The sequence below is a fragment of the Acinonyx jubatus genome, chromosome C2 (genome assembly GCF_027475565.1).
Source record: "Acinonyx jubatus isolate Ajub_Pintada_27869175 chromosome C2, VMU_Ajub_asm_v1.0, whole genome shotgun sequence".
NCBI lineage: Eukaryota > Metazoa > Chordata > Mammalia > Carnivora > Felidae > Acinonyx > Acinonyx jubatus.
In genome coordinates, this window is record NC_069384.1 from 104079283 (window position 1) to 104091871 (window position 12589).

Here is a 12589-nt window from a genome sequence, read left to right on the forward strand (position 1 = left end):
CTTTCAGGTATATGTATGGCTACAGCTCAATTTTCAAAATAGGTTGGATAATTTTAACACTAGCCAGAAAAGGCAAATTTCACTACCTCAGAGATGATCTACAATCATTTAGTAGATGTTCACTGAATACCAGTCTGGTGTCTGTACTGTTGTTAGTTTGGCTAAATGTGTAATAATGTTACTTTAAAAAACTATAAATCAATTATTATTTTATTTTACCTAAAATATTAGCTGTTTTATAGAATTTCAAGTGATTTGTGTATTTTAAAGCCTTAAGATATTCAGTTTCTACAGTAATCCTTTAAAATGGCAAATTAAAATTAGCACATTAAACTTTGCCTGAGTGACTGGAAATTCATCCACAGAATTTATTTTCTCATGTCAAAAGTTTAGATAAAAACCATCTAGTTTAAAAATTCAAATCTTTTCTTCTGTGATACCATCAAAGACTACACAAAGACAGTGTTAATATTTTAGAAGGAGTACATGTGGTCTTCTGTAAAGTTCATGGAGGTGTAAGGTGGGACTTATCTAAATGTTTGGCAAGAAGAAATGATGGATTAGTTGCTGTCCTTCATTGAACAGCAGACAGAAGCATCATTCAGCAAAGATTACCACAGAAACTGTACCCTCGTGTTCAATGAAGGGAATTTCTGCTTCATTTCCCACCAGGATCTCAGGTGCACTGGCTTGGAAAGGGGGGAAGTGTGGAAACAAGGAGGGAAAGGCTGAAATGAGAGTGAGGGAGACAAATGTGAAGGAGAAAGTCAAATGAAAGAGAGGGAGATAAAGGAAAAGGAGAGAAGACAGAGAGAGGAAAGAACAATAGAAGGAAAAGATGTGAGTAAATAAGAAATCTATTTATGTATTAGAGACAGTGAGTGCTTAACATGGCCACTGGCTACACCCATGACACCACAATGCTAAATGACACCCTGTCCAGAGACAACCTGACCTCATTATAGCTTCAGAGAGATTTTCAACCAAAGGAGCTACCAGAGGTGTCAGTCCTGAAAGGGCATCTTGGAGTTTAAGGAAGCCTTGCTGAAAGACATAGGCCAAGCCCTTAGAACTGCCTGAGAGGCAGAGGCCCAAAGAAGCCAACAGTGGGGCATAAGGAGGAGGCTCCTCCTCGGACAAGATGTCCAAGCTCACATGCCTCAAAGTGTATAGAAGTCTCTGCACCTGACAAAAGGTTGGTGGATCAAAGTGATCAAAAGTTGAAAATTATCAAAAGTGATTCATGAATAATTTAAATATTTTATTTTAAATAAAAACTTATCAATGTACATCAATATTCTACCCCTTGATGGTGAGTAAAGGCCTTTCTTTGAGCATGGATGCACTGACTAGAGTCCCACACCCACAATGCCAGAGCACTGATTTCCAATTTAAATTTCCTTAAAGTGGGACCAAAACTAGTAAGAAAAAAACTGTGAAGCAATCTGAGAGTGAAATATTTCTAATGATTTTTATCATCCCCTTAATGTTGCACATTGTTTTGCCTACAACCAATTTGACAGTGTGTTTGTGTGTGTGTGTATGTTTTGAAGCTTAGTTTTTAAAAATCTTTCCAAAGGATTTGTAATGATTAAAGTTCTTAGTTGCAAACAACAGGATTCATTATGACCGATTCATTAAGAAAAGGAATTTATTAAGAGATATTTGGAGACGCAGAATTTGGAGAGGGAGAAGATATACAAGTAGCTATAAACCAAATTTTCAGGAATTACACTACAGAACTGAGCTGAGGAAACTGCCACCAGAGCTAACTCTGGAACCTCAACACAAAATAGATGCCCCACACCCAATCTCATGTCCATTTGTTACAGGGGCACCTGACTGACACATCCAAAGTCACAAGAGAAATGGAAATATCAGAAGGAATTTAGGGGCGCCTGGGTGGTTCAGCTGGCTAAGTGTCTGACTTTGGCTCAGATCATGATTTCATGGTTTGCGAGTTCAAGCCCCACGTTGGGCTCTGGGCTGACAGCTCAGAGCCTGTAGTCTGCTTCAAATTCTCTGCCTCCCTCTCTCTGCTCCTCACACCCACTCACACTGTCTTTCTCTCTCTCTTTCAAAAATAAATAAACATTAAAAACTTTTTTTTAAGTTTAAGAAGGAATTTAAAAGATCTTGGATAGTAGGACAGATGCCCATTATAACTTTTTAACCGAATATTCATAAAAATCAGCAATTCTTTCACACTTATTTTTCATTAGTTGATGAAATATTTTAACTAAATTACATAATTATAATATTAAATACAACTAGAATACAGTGGACACTGGTCATTGCCACATCTCTAGTACATGAAACGATACCCAGTCTGGAGTAGATGATCAACAAGTATCTACTGAATAAAAGAATGAACTGGAATGAATAGACATGGTAACCAGGACTCTTGCGAGCACACAACTCAAATGGTTGTAGCAGACATTCATAGGCATTATAACCCTGAAATCTTCACTGTGCTGTTGGCATCTGTTAGGTTATTTTATAGAGGAAGTAGAGAGTTTCAGTTATTTGGGGAGTTGATTAAAGAAAAGTTAATTAAGAGATATTCTACAGAAAATTTCTATACTCTGCCATTAAGGGATAGACTTTTAGCATGCGTGGTAAGATTTTTATTTTCTTTTCCTTAAAGTTTATATCCAATTATGCATAATTTTCATAACTCTATCAAACCATTATTGTACTGACCTACATTACAGTACTATGAGAAAAAGAACAGACATCCTATTTTACATTTGATGTGGCTCATTGTGAGGAAATGACTTACAATATTTATACAGCTGAAATCTGGCAGAGCCAAAACTAACTCCCAGACCTGCGTGTTCCTAGTTTGGTGTCTCTTCCACCTCATTACCTACCTTTACGCCTTTGCACAAAATGGCCCTGACAGCTCTCCAAAAATGAGTAACCTACAACATGCTGCCTTATCTCATCTCTTTGCAATAGATTCTTTTCTACAAGGTAGGAGATAAAGAAATATTGAAATTTCCATATGCTGTTTGTAAGCAAATTATTAATTCATTGAAGCTATTGTTGGATTTACCAGACTATGATGTAATTATTTGCTTCTATTTCTATCTTCCTTACTATAATGGAAATTGGGGTTGGGGAGAGATTATTCCTATTTATTCTTTGCACTCCTCCCCCCAGGCTTCTGCAGTCCCCCCAGAACTCCCCCCAGTTCTCAGGATTACAAAGAAGATGGAGAGACAAAGATAGGCTGGACATCACAGTGGGGGAAAGTGCTTTGAGAAAACACAGGTGGGTGGCTACAGAAATTCTGAAGACAGAACCAAGCCAATCAGACCAAACTAAAAGGCATAGGCCAAGTACGCTGGATCCAGGACTCATGGCAGGAGACCCTCCACCCAAAACACAAAGTGGACTGGCATTCAGGAAGGACACATACAGAGGATGGGTGTGGGCTTCCCAGACCACTAGGCTAAGATTACTGTTTTCAGGAAAGGGACCTCTTCTCTTTGCCCTGAATTTGAGCAAACCTCCTAATGGAAGAGAGATTCTGCTCCTTTAAAAAGAGCAGGGTTCTGGGGGTGTCTGCCACCCAACTTTGGTGTGTGAGAGGAAGAAAGTGGAAGGCAATACAGGAACTAAAACCCTGGCACCAATTCTACTCCCCAGCATCTTCCCATAGAGCTCCCCCACCACTTCACTACCTCATTTGAAAAGGCCTGACAGAGGGGGTGCCTGGGTAGCTCAGTCAGTTGGGCATCTGCGTCTTGATTTCAGCTCAGGTCATGATCCCAGGGTCGTGGGACCCAGCCCCGTGTCAGGCTCCGCACTGTGTGTGGAGCCTCCTTAAGATTTTCATTCCCTCTCTCCCTCTCCCTCCTTCTTTCTGTCTCTCTCTTTCTCTGTCTCTCTCTCCCCCTCTCTCCTCCACCTTCTCTCATATAAAAAAGAGTAAAGGCCTTAATAGAGTAAGCACATCTCAGAGTAGGGGATGGAATATTCCTCTAAAAGCAGAACTATAAAAGCACCAAGGTAGTTGTTTGATATATGGAGTGACTCTCTCTGAGAACTGAGTAGGTAGGCAGGAGAGGAAGGTGCCTTAATGATGGGTAGAGTGTGCTTATAAGGAGGCATCAGAAATAAAAACTGAGGGTGGGTCTGCCTAATAGACTCACTCGATCATTCCACACTTGCTGCTTCAACAAATGTTCACTGCATAGTTATGGTGTGCTGGGCATTATACTAGGATACGGAAAGCACAGAGATGAATAAAAAGCAGTTTCTTACCCTCAACATACAGAAACACAGCACGTGTGTGTGTGTGTGTGTGTGTGTGTGTGTGTGTGTGTGTGTAGCAAGGGCAATGCAATAGATGTACTGGTTCCTAACACATATCCCCTTGGTTCTCACTGCTCTAGCACATATCTATGCATTCTACTGAATGCATCGGCAATTGTCCACCAGTCTTCTTTTCACATCCAGGCACAGGCCAGAATTGACAAGGATTCAGTACCTCCAGGAGCAGTCCTCTGTCCTCAGCCAGTGACAGATGGGAACAAGAGGATATCATTCAGCTGGCTTCTCTCTGTGTGGCCTAACTCTGCACTGGCTCCCAGAGTCAGTCCCGAAGCAGGCTCCAGTCTCAATTGCCCACAGTAAACTGCCTATAATATACCTTCCATTGGCTTCCTTCACTCCCTTCTCACACACTTTCCTACCAGTACTTCTTGGAATCACTTCCCAAAATACTACTTGCACTCAAATTGCTGCCTCAGAGTTTATTTCTGGGGAAATTCTCTAATCCAGGCAATCAGTTACCAGTTCTGGGCAGGAAATGAGCACTCTAACCTAAGTTTAAAGGATGAGGACATATGTAATAGTAGAGAGATCACGGTGTCAGCGGGTAAGACATGCTGGCATTTTAGGCAGATGTAGCAAGTGCAAAGAAAAGATACCGAAAGAACTTTCATGGTGAGCGGAGAACTTAAGGGACTTTGGAATGGCTGGGGTATAAAGTGAAGGATGGGGAGAAGTGACAGGAGAAGTAGGAGAAACAGCATCTCCCTGCCCTGTGAGACCTCCCTAAAGAGGTTTGTTTTCTCCTGCAAAACACAGACTCAAAGCTTGGGGTCAAATGGGGCATAAGAACAATAGGATCAGCGGAATAAATCCCTTCAATCCAATTTATTTAAGAGTGCAGTGAACGAGAATAAATGGTAACTCCACTCTCCTGAACAATGCTTTCAACAGGACTGTGCTAGGGGTTTCAAAAGCCCAGTTAAAATGAATAACACTTTCTCAGAAATATCACATTCTCATTATAGTTCTCTGTTCTCTTCCTCTTTCACCTGGAGAAGTCTTAGAATTAGCCCCCAAACAGCCTCTTAATGTTTTGCTGATAATACAACCCCACCTGGAAGCACCCAAGAGCAATCTGGAATAGGAAAAAAAAAAGTTCTATTTTTAAAATGCCAGCAAAAAAAGACGCTGCCTGTGAAACTGTACCATAGAAACTGTTCACATCGAATATTTGAAAGAGCTACTGTTGGTATGAATAATTCAAAAACAGCTCCAGACAAATGATCCTGGGATTATATGGAAATAGAAAAAACCTCTGGAGTCTGCCGCTCCTTTTATTAAAGCCTGGTTCACATTGAACACTGTTTTCTCTGGGGTTATTTCTACTACAAATGAGCAGTCAATAAGGCAGAATCTCTCCACCATCATGCCGACATGGGAGCCGGAAGGGAAGTCATTTTGATCTTCTATTCATTTTTACCTTGTAAATTATTAACTAAAGTAGATTGGGTAAAAATTAAAAGTAAGCAAATTAGTCTTCATTTGTTTATTTTAATTATTTAGCAGGCTCACAAGCTTCATTACAAAATATACAGGAGGATGAATCTTCCCCTAAATATTTGTTGTTTGCTGCACAGATCTGACATAATTAAGAACTGCTAGAGGTGAGTGACACCTATACGTTAAATAAAAGGGGGTGGCTTTGATGATCCATATTATATGGTTGACATCAGGCTCCATTCTGACTTTGTTAATTATAGCATTGCTGCCAAAATGTGTCAGAGCCATCCCAAGCAGTGAGTGCTGTATGTGTGAATGTCCCTGAAAGCTGAAATTTTATAAAACCTTTAACATTACCCATCTTAAGTAAAAGCACTTGTAAGAAAAATCCCTCTTTTACAATCACATTTTGGCTCTCAATGTGTTAATAAAGCCATTAGGTAGAGGTGATTTTGCAATGTCAAAAAAAAAAATGACTTTGATGGCGAGAGAATCCTTGATGAAAAATTTCACTACCATTAATGCCTCTAAGAAGTAAATAGGACTTCTCGGTTTCAACGTATTTAAGTTAATGGATCACTTCATACTAGAAAGATGTCAATATGTAGGAGCTATCAGATAAAATGAGTCTGGATATTTAAGCTTGCATCTTACAGATTCTCTCAAGAATATCCCAAATGAAGTTTTCAGTTTGTGCATAAAATAAACACACTGAGAACTGACACCAGGGGATCATATCAGATATATACATTTATTACTCCTGTCACCTAATAAATTTGCTTATTTAATCACCATCTTTCAAAATACTCAACATGTAACATAATAGTGTGGGGAAATTGGGGCAAAGGAACAATAAGGTTAGAAAATAAAAAGAGAACTAGGAAGGAGGCCGTGAGATCTTGTACGAAGCCTCAAATTTGGCTCTGAGCTTCCTAGCAGCCAAAGATAAAGAGGAAATATTATTTTCAGGAGGAAACATTTATTTTAAGAGGAAACATTCATTTTAAGATTAGTTATAAGAGTCATAGAACCCATGAGAAAAAAGACCAGTAAATGAAGAACAAAGTAAATGTAACAATATAGCCAAGTCAGATGTTATTCAGCTTAGTTCAACAAAAGAACATACCAGAATATGTAGAATGCTGTAAATTAATGGTTCTCAAACTATAGCTTGTTAAGTATCACCCGGAAAACTTAGAGAAGCACAACTGTTGGATCCCACCTCTAGAGATTCTGATTTAGTAGGTTTAGACTGGGGCCAAAAATATGCATTTTGGACAAGTTCCCAGGTGCTCCAGATGCTGCTGGCTCAGAGGCCACACTCTGAGAACCGTAGCATAAATGGATTTGCCATTTTATAGTTCTTTCACTATAGTTAGCATCCTTAGAGACTTTATGCCATGCCCTTTCTTGTACGTTTCAGAGAGAGATCCAGTTGTAAAAATTGTGTAGACAAGAATTCATATATTGGTTATCTTGGAATAAACCAAGACACTTGATAAAAAATTCAATCACAGTAATTATTTCATAACATTAATTCTTACATCACATCCCTCTTCTTAATAACCCACCCCCAATCTAACCAATCTAACTTTTCTAAAAGACAAGTTGTAGAAGGATTGACTGAGATTTGTGTAAGGTCACCAAGTCTGTTTGCAGGATGTTCAGAACCTAGGTCAAGTTCAATCCCTGACAAGAGCATAACGTTCTGAGAAGGAGAACAGATAAAGTCAATGAAATTGATACTTGTTACTCGGAGGTCTTGGATTTTCTGCCCTGATGTGAAAACATCACCTATTATTCTGTCTCAAGATACCATGAAGAAGGGGAGAAGCAAAGGTAGCAGATGCAAAGTAAAGTGCAGGGCTTCAGCTGAGCACATGCTTTACATCCTGCTGCAAATGATAGCCCTTATGCTATAATGAATATTTTAAGAAAAGTCCAAATTCCAGAAATAAATAATGCCCCTTTCCACTAAATAACTGCTTCCGTGCATTCTCCCATTATTAAATTAAAAGAGCTCAAAAAGAGCTCATTTTGCTATGAACACTTAACTCCAGTAAAAATTAGCATAAATTCTACATTGACATATTAAAGGGAAATTACACACTTGAACAATGAATAGAATTTACTCAAGGCTAAATCCCAGCATTGAATGAGGAATGTTATTTAATTCACAGATGCTGAAAACTCGGTGTGCAAAAACAGGAATATAGTCTTTGCTCATTTATTTTTAAAAAATTTTTAATGTTTATTTATTTTTGAGGGAGAGAGAGAGAGAGAGAGAGCGAGCGAGCATGAGCAGAGGAGGGGCAGAGAGATAAGGAGACACAAAATCCGAAGCAGGCTCCAGGCTCTCAGCTGTCTGCACAGAGCCCACGTGGGGCCCGAACCCTCGAACCTTACCATCATGACCTGAGCTGAAGTCACACTCTCAACCAACTGAGCCACCCAGACACCCCTGTTCATTTATTTAAATAACTGACATTTATTTTAATTATTTATGATAATTCCTCAAAGTGTATTTTTAATAATAATGAAGTCTTAGGAAGCTGAGCCCACCTGACAGCCCTTGACTAATCTTGGCTGAAAGATGTGATGGAATCACAAAGTTCTTAGGGAGAATTACACAGCTTATGAATTAATGAAGTTAAGAATTAACATATTTCTTTTACATCTCAGGCTTTTATTTATACAGCTGAAAATATATTTTAAACCACTATAGCCCTTTCTGATTCTAATATTATGCTCTTATGAACTACTTGGCTGAGAGGTTGTTTTGTTCTGACATGAGAAATCTAAAGTCCCAGGAAGTTAAAGGATTTGTCCAAGGTTAAACACAGTGTATGTGTCAGAGCCAGGTTCAAAACTTGTATGTTCATACTCTTGACTTTGACCCCTCACTGTGGCACCAATCCTGTGTGGGAGCAGGATTGGAAGGCTGTATTATAAAGAGTAGAATTCACCTCTCTTCATTTTTTCATATGACTGAAATTTTTTTAATGTTTTATTTTTTGAGAGAGCACAAGCAGGGGAGGGGCAGAGAAAGAGGGAGACAGGATCTGAAGCAGGCTCTGTGCTGATAGCAGCACCTGATGTGGGGCTTGAACTCATGAACCACGAGATCATAACCTGAGCCAAAGTTGGACGCTCAATAGACTGTGCCACCCAGGAACCCCATATGACTGAAATCTAAAACCTGAAGGGTCACAACAGGCAAGGAGGCCCTGTGTCACCTGTTGTGAAAAAAGTGGTTGTACCCTGCTTGGTATTTGATTCTACATCATTTATACTGCTTCCTCCTTTTTTTCACATTCTGATTTTGAGCAGCTACAAATGTTTATTTCCAAAGCCTTCCCAACATCACCTACACCCAAACCCAGGTGTCTATTTGACATACCTCTAAGCTATGTCAAGTTGAGCTCCTGCCTTCCAAAGGTCAATAATGTAAGTGAAGAGTGAAGAGCATTTCTACATATGGTATCAAGCTCTAAGACTGTAAATGGCCAATGTAATCAACTCTTTTTAATCACAATTGTATGCATTTCCCTCACATTTTTCTTCCCTCTATCCTACCTCCACACACCTATCAAGATCCTTCTTGCCCTTATTTTCCTCCCAAATATCTTCTTCATCAAACCTTGAGGCAGAAACAGCTATTCAATGGCCCTGATGATTATACAACTCACATCAACCTGTAGGTTGTCTTGTGTGTAGTTAATGCCTCATAAACATATGTAGAGTTTATTGATATTTATTGAATTTACTAAAATATCTGGAGCCTGGTATAAAGGATCAATAAAAATTTGTTGAATTAAAGAATGGATAAACAGTTGGAGAAATGAATGAACAGATGAATAAATACATAAAAATGAATTGATATATCTACTTTTTCTCCAGATAAGTCTTTTTCCTATCATTTCAAAAAATATGTTTAATAAAGCACAGCGCTGAGAACTATTTCAAGATTCACAATGTTCCCTGTCACAAAAATTTCTTTTACAATTTATATTCACTGTCCTGTTCCTAGAGAGGGAAAAGAAAATCTCTGGGGAATTTTAAGTCTGGGACATTTTTTGCTACCCATGTAACAAAAACATTTCACTGCTTCTTCTCAAATGCAAATGACTTATTTGTGATCACTGTGGATGACTTAACAGCAAACTTATAAGATGACTCTACCCCTGAGTAGATCAATCATAAATGCCCTCCTCAGCCCTGCATGCCTTTTCCTCAGTCTGACCAGCTTCTCCATCACTCTCTTCAACATATTCATTTCCCGTCTTCATCTTCTATCTATATTGGTAGGGAATCACCATAGCAACAATCTGAAATAAATCAATTCAGCTACTATTTTCCAGATGTTACAGCCTTGTTCAGAGGTCAGATTTCAAAGAAAGCAAAAGACTGAAGATCTTGACAGATGAAGGAAGCAGAATTTTCTACTAACCTGAATAACACCAATGAAAGGAACCAGAAGTTTCTCATTGCTTCCAGCTCAGAGTAAGTCAGCTGGAAAGAAAGGTGGCGGGGAGGAGGAGTGGGAGAATGGAGAAAGAAAAGAAGGAAAGAAAAGAAAAGAATATGATCATTAAGATTTGCTTCTACAGAGGGGCACCTGGGTGGCTCAGTCAGTTAAACATCTAACTTTGGCTCAGGTCATGATCCCACAGTTCATGAGTTCGACTTCCATGTTAGGCTCTGGACTGACAGCCTGGAGCCTGCTTCGGATTCTGTGTCTCCCTCTCTCTGTCCCTCCCCTGCTCACACTCTGTCTCTCTCTCTCAAAAATAAAATAAAAGAGAAACATTAAAAATTTTTTAAAAAATATTTCTACACTTTTTTTAATGTTTATTTTTGAGAGAAAGAGAGAGGAAGGGAGGGGCAGAGAGAGAAAGGGAGATACAGAATCTGAAGCTAGCTCCAGACTCTGAGCTGTCAGCACAGAGCCCAACACGGGGCTCAAACTCACAAACTGTGAGATCATGACCTGAGCCAAAGTCAGACACTTAACCAAATGAGCCACTCAGGCGTCCCTCCTTCTACAGAAACTTTTAATCATTTGTGGGCAATGCTGGAAGAAAAGGTAGAAATAATTTGAAAAAATTAAAAGCGGATAAATGGGGCACCTGGGTGACTCAGTCAGTTAAGCATCTGACTTCAGTTCAGGTCATGATCTCGTGGTTTGTGGCTTCGAGCCCTGCATCAGGTTCTGTACTGACAGCTCAGAGCCTAGATTCTGTGTCTCCCTCTCTCTCTATCCCTCCCCTGCTTGTGCTCTGCCTCTCTCTCTCTCAAAAATAAATAAATGTTAAAAATTTTGAAAAAGAGGATAAACATTTTCATTATTTGACATGAAGCCATTCATTTCTTCATATCCAATTCTTTAAAGATAAAGAAATTCCCTTTAATGATAAGTCATTGATTTATTTCCTCTTATAGGTAGCGAGGTTATCTTTTCTGCCTGAAGAAGATACTAAGATCCTGCTAAGATCTACCCATTATACAATAGGAACTGTGTGTGTGTGTGTGTGTGTGTGTGTGTGTGTCCATAGAGTTTAGCAGAAAGACTGAAAATAGACCAGAAGTCAATAGATCTGGGAATTAGTTGTGGCTCAATCGCTTACCCAGCAATGTGACCAGGAAGAGGTCATGTAGCATCTCTGATCCTCAATATTTCATCAATGAATAAGACTCATATTATCTGTCAGCTTATAAGATTGTTGTGAGGACTAGTGAGATAATGTGCATGAAAGTATTTGCCCACCAAAACATTGTTCCACCTACGGCTGGTATCAGAATTCCTTATGATTCCTAAATCATGCCAAAAGTTTGCTGGCTGTTCTATACTTTACATCCACAAAACCTTCAAATCTAGAATGCTTGCACACCACTGAAGACTCCAGATAAGTATTTTTGCATAATCATAGTAAAAGTGAAGTATCAAGAGGCTTCGGTTCTACTGTTGGATCTGCAAGTGAATAAATATGCAAGCCTGCATGGGTCACCTCAACTATGACAGCATCAATGTCCTCTCTGATTTCTAGTATAGTTCCCAGCTCCACTATTGCTGTAGAGCACAGTAAGAATTAACTGGTTAGAATTTCGAACAAAATGCTTTCTCCTACTTATTTTAGAGATAATTATTTACATTTCATACTCTTCCTCCTCCAACCTATAAAGACCACTTAGGCAACTACTGTTTAGCTTCTCTTCCCCAACCTTTATCCTGTATCTCTGAGGAGAAAAAGTGTCCATGGAGCAGAACACTTGTTCTGCAGGAAAGTACAATAAAAGAAAGAATAATTAAATGATAAAAACAAAAATCAGCATACATGAGAAAGGAGGTTCTTCTGGGATGGGGGGTAGGATCAGAAGGTTGAGGCTACGGCATAGTAGAAATAACACTAAGAATCTGTGTGGACTTCTTTAAATGAGAGAAATACAAATGAAGAAGTTACTTAGGAGCCGATTCTTTAAATGTAGCCCTGTTCTTGACCATGTGAGTCACAGCTTTACAAGCATTACATACCAAATGCTATGAGTTACTTCTTCAAACCTCACCATTTGGCTATGTGACATTGAGATGGTGACTTCAGTGCTTTGTCCTAAAAACATAAATTTCCTTTCTCAAGAGCTGGCGTATGGGTATGCTGCATAAGTCTAATGGTTGATGTGTGCAGTAATATACCCAAAATAATATACCCAGTTTGTCCAAATGCGATTGTCTCTTACATTTTCATGGAAATAATTTTGAGCACAATGATGACAAACACAAGGCCACTTAAACTAACAAAACCTAATA

At 39.1% G+C, this 12589-nt stretch overlaps 1 protein-coding gene and 1 long non-coding RNA gene across 3 annotated transcripts in view; one reads left to right on the plus strand and one right to left on the minus strand.

Annotated features, from left to right (window-relative positions):
• The window catches only part of IQCJ (IQ motif containing J), an 841043-nt gene that overhangs the window by 525518 nt on the left and 302936 nt on the right, over nucleotides 1-12589 (minus strand). The window lies entirely within an intron of this gene.
• LOC113599902 (uncharacterized) lies at nucleotides 958-11076 on the plus strand. 2 transcript variants are annotated; one of them, XR_003420849.2, is made up of 4 exons: nucleotides 958-1195; nucleotides 3166-3276; nucleotides 5848-5948; nucleotides 10132-11076. It is a non-coding gene; the product is annotated as an uncharacterized LOC113599902 (long non-coding RNA). The 2 variants fall into 2 exon arrangements; XR_008297868.1 differs by having other exon boundaries at nucleotides 10146-11076.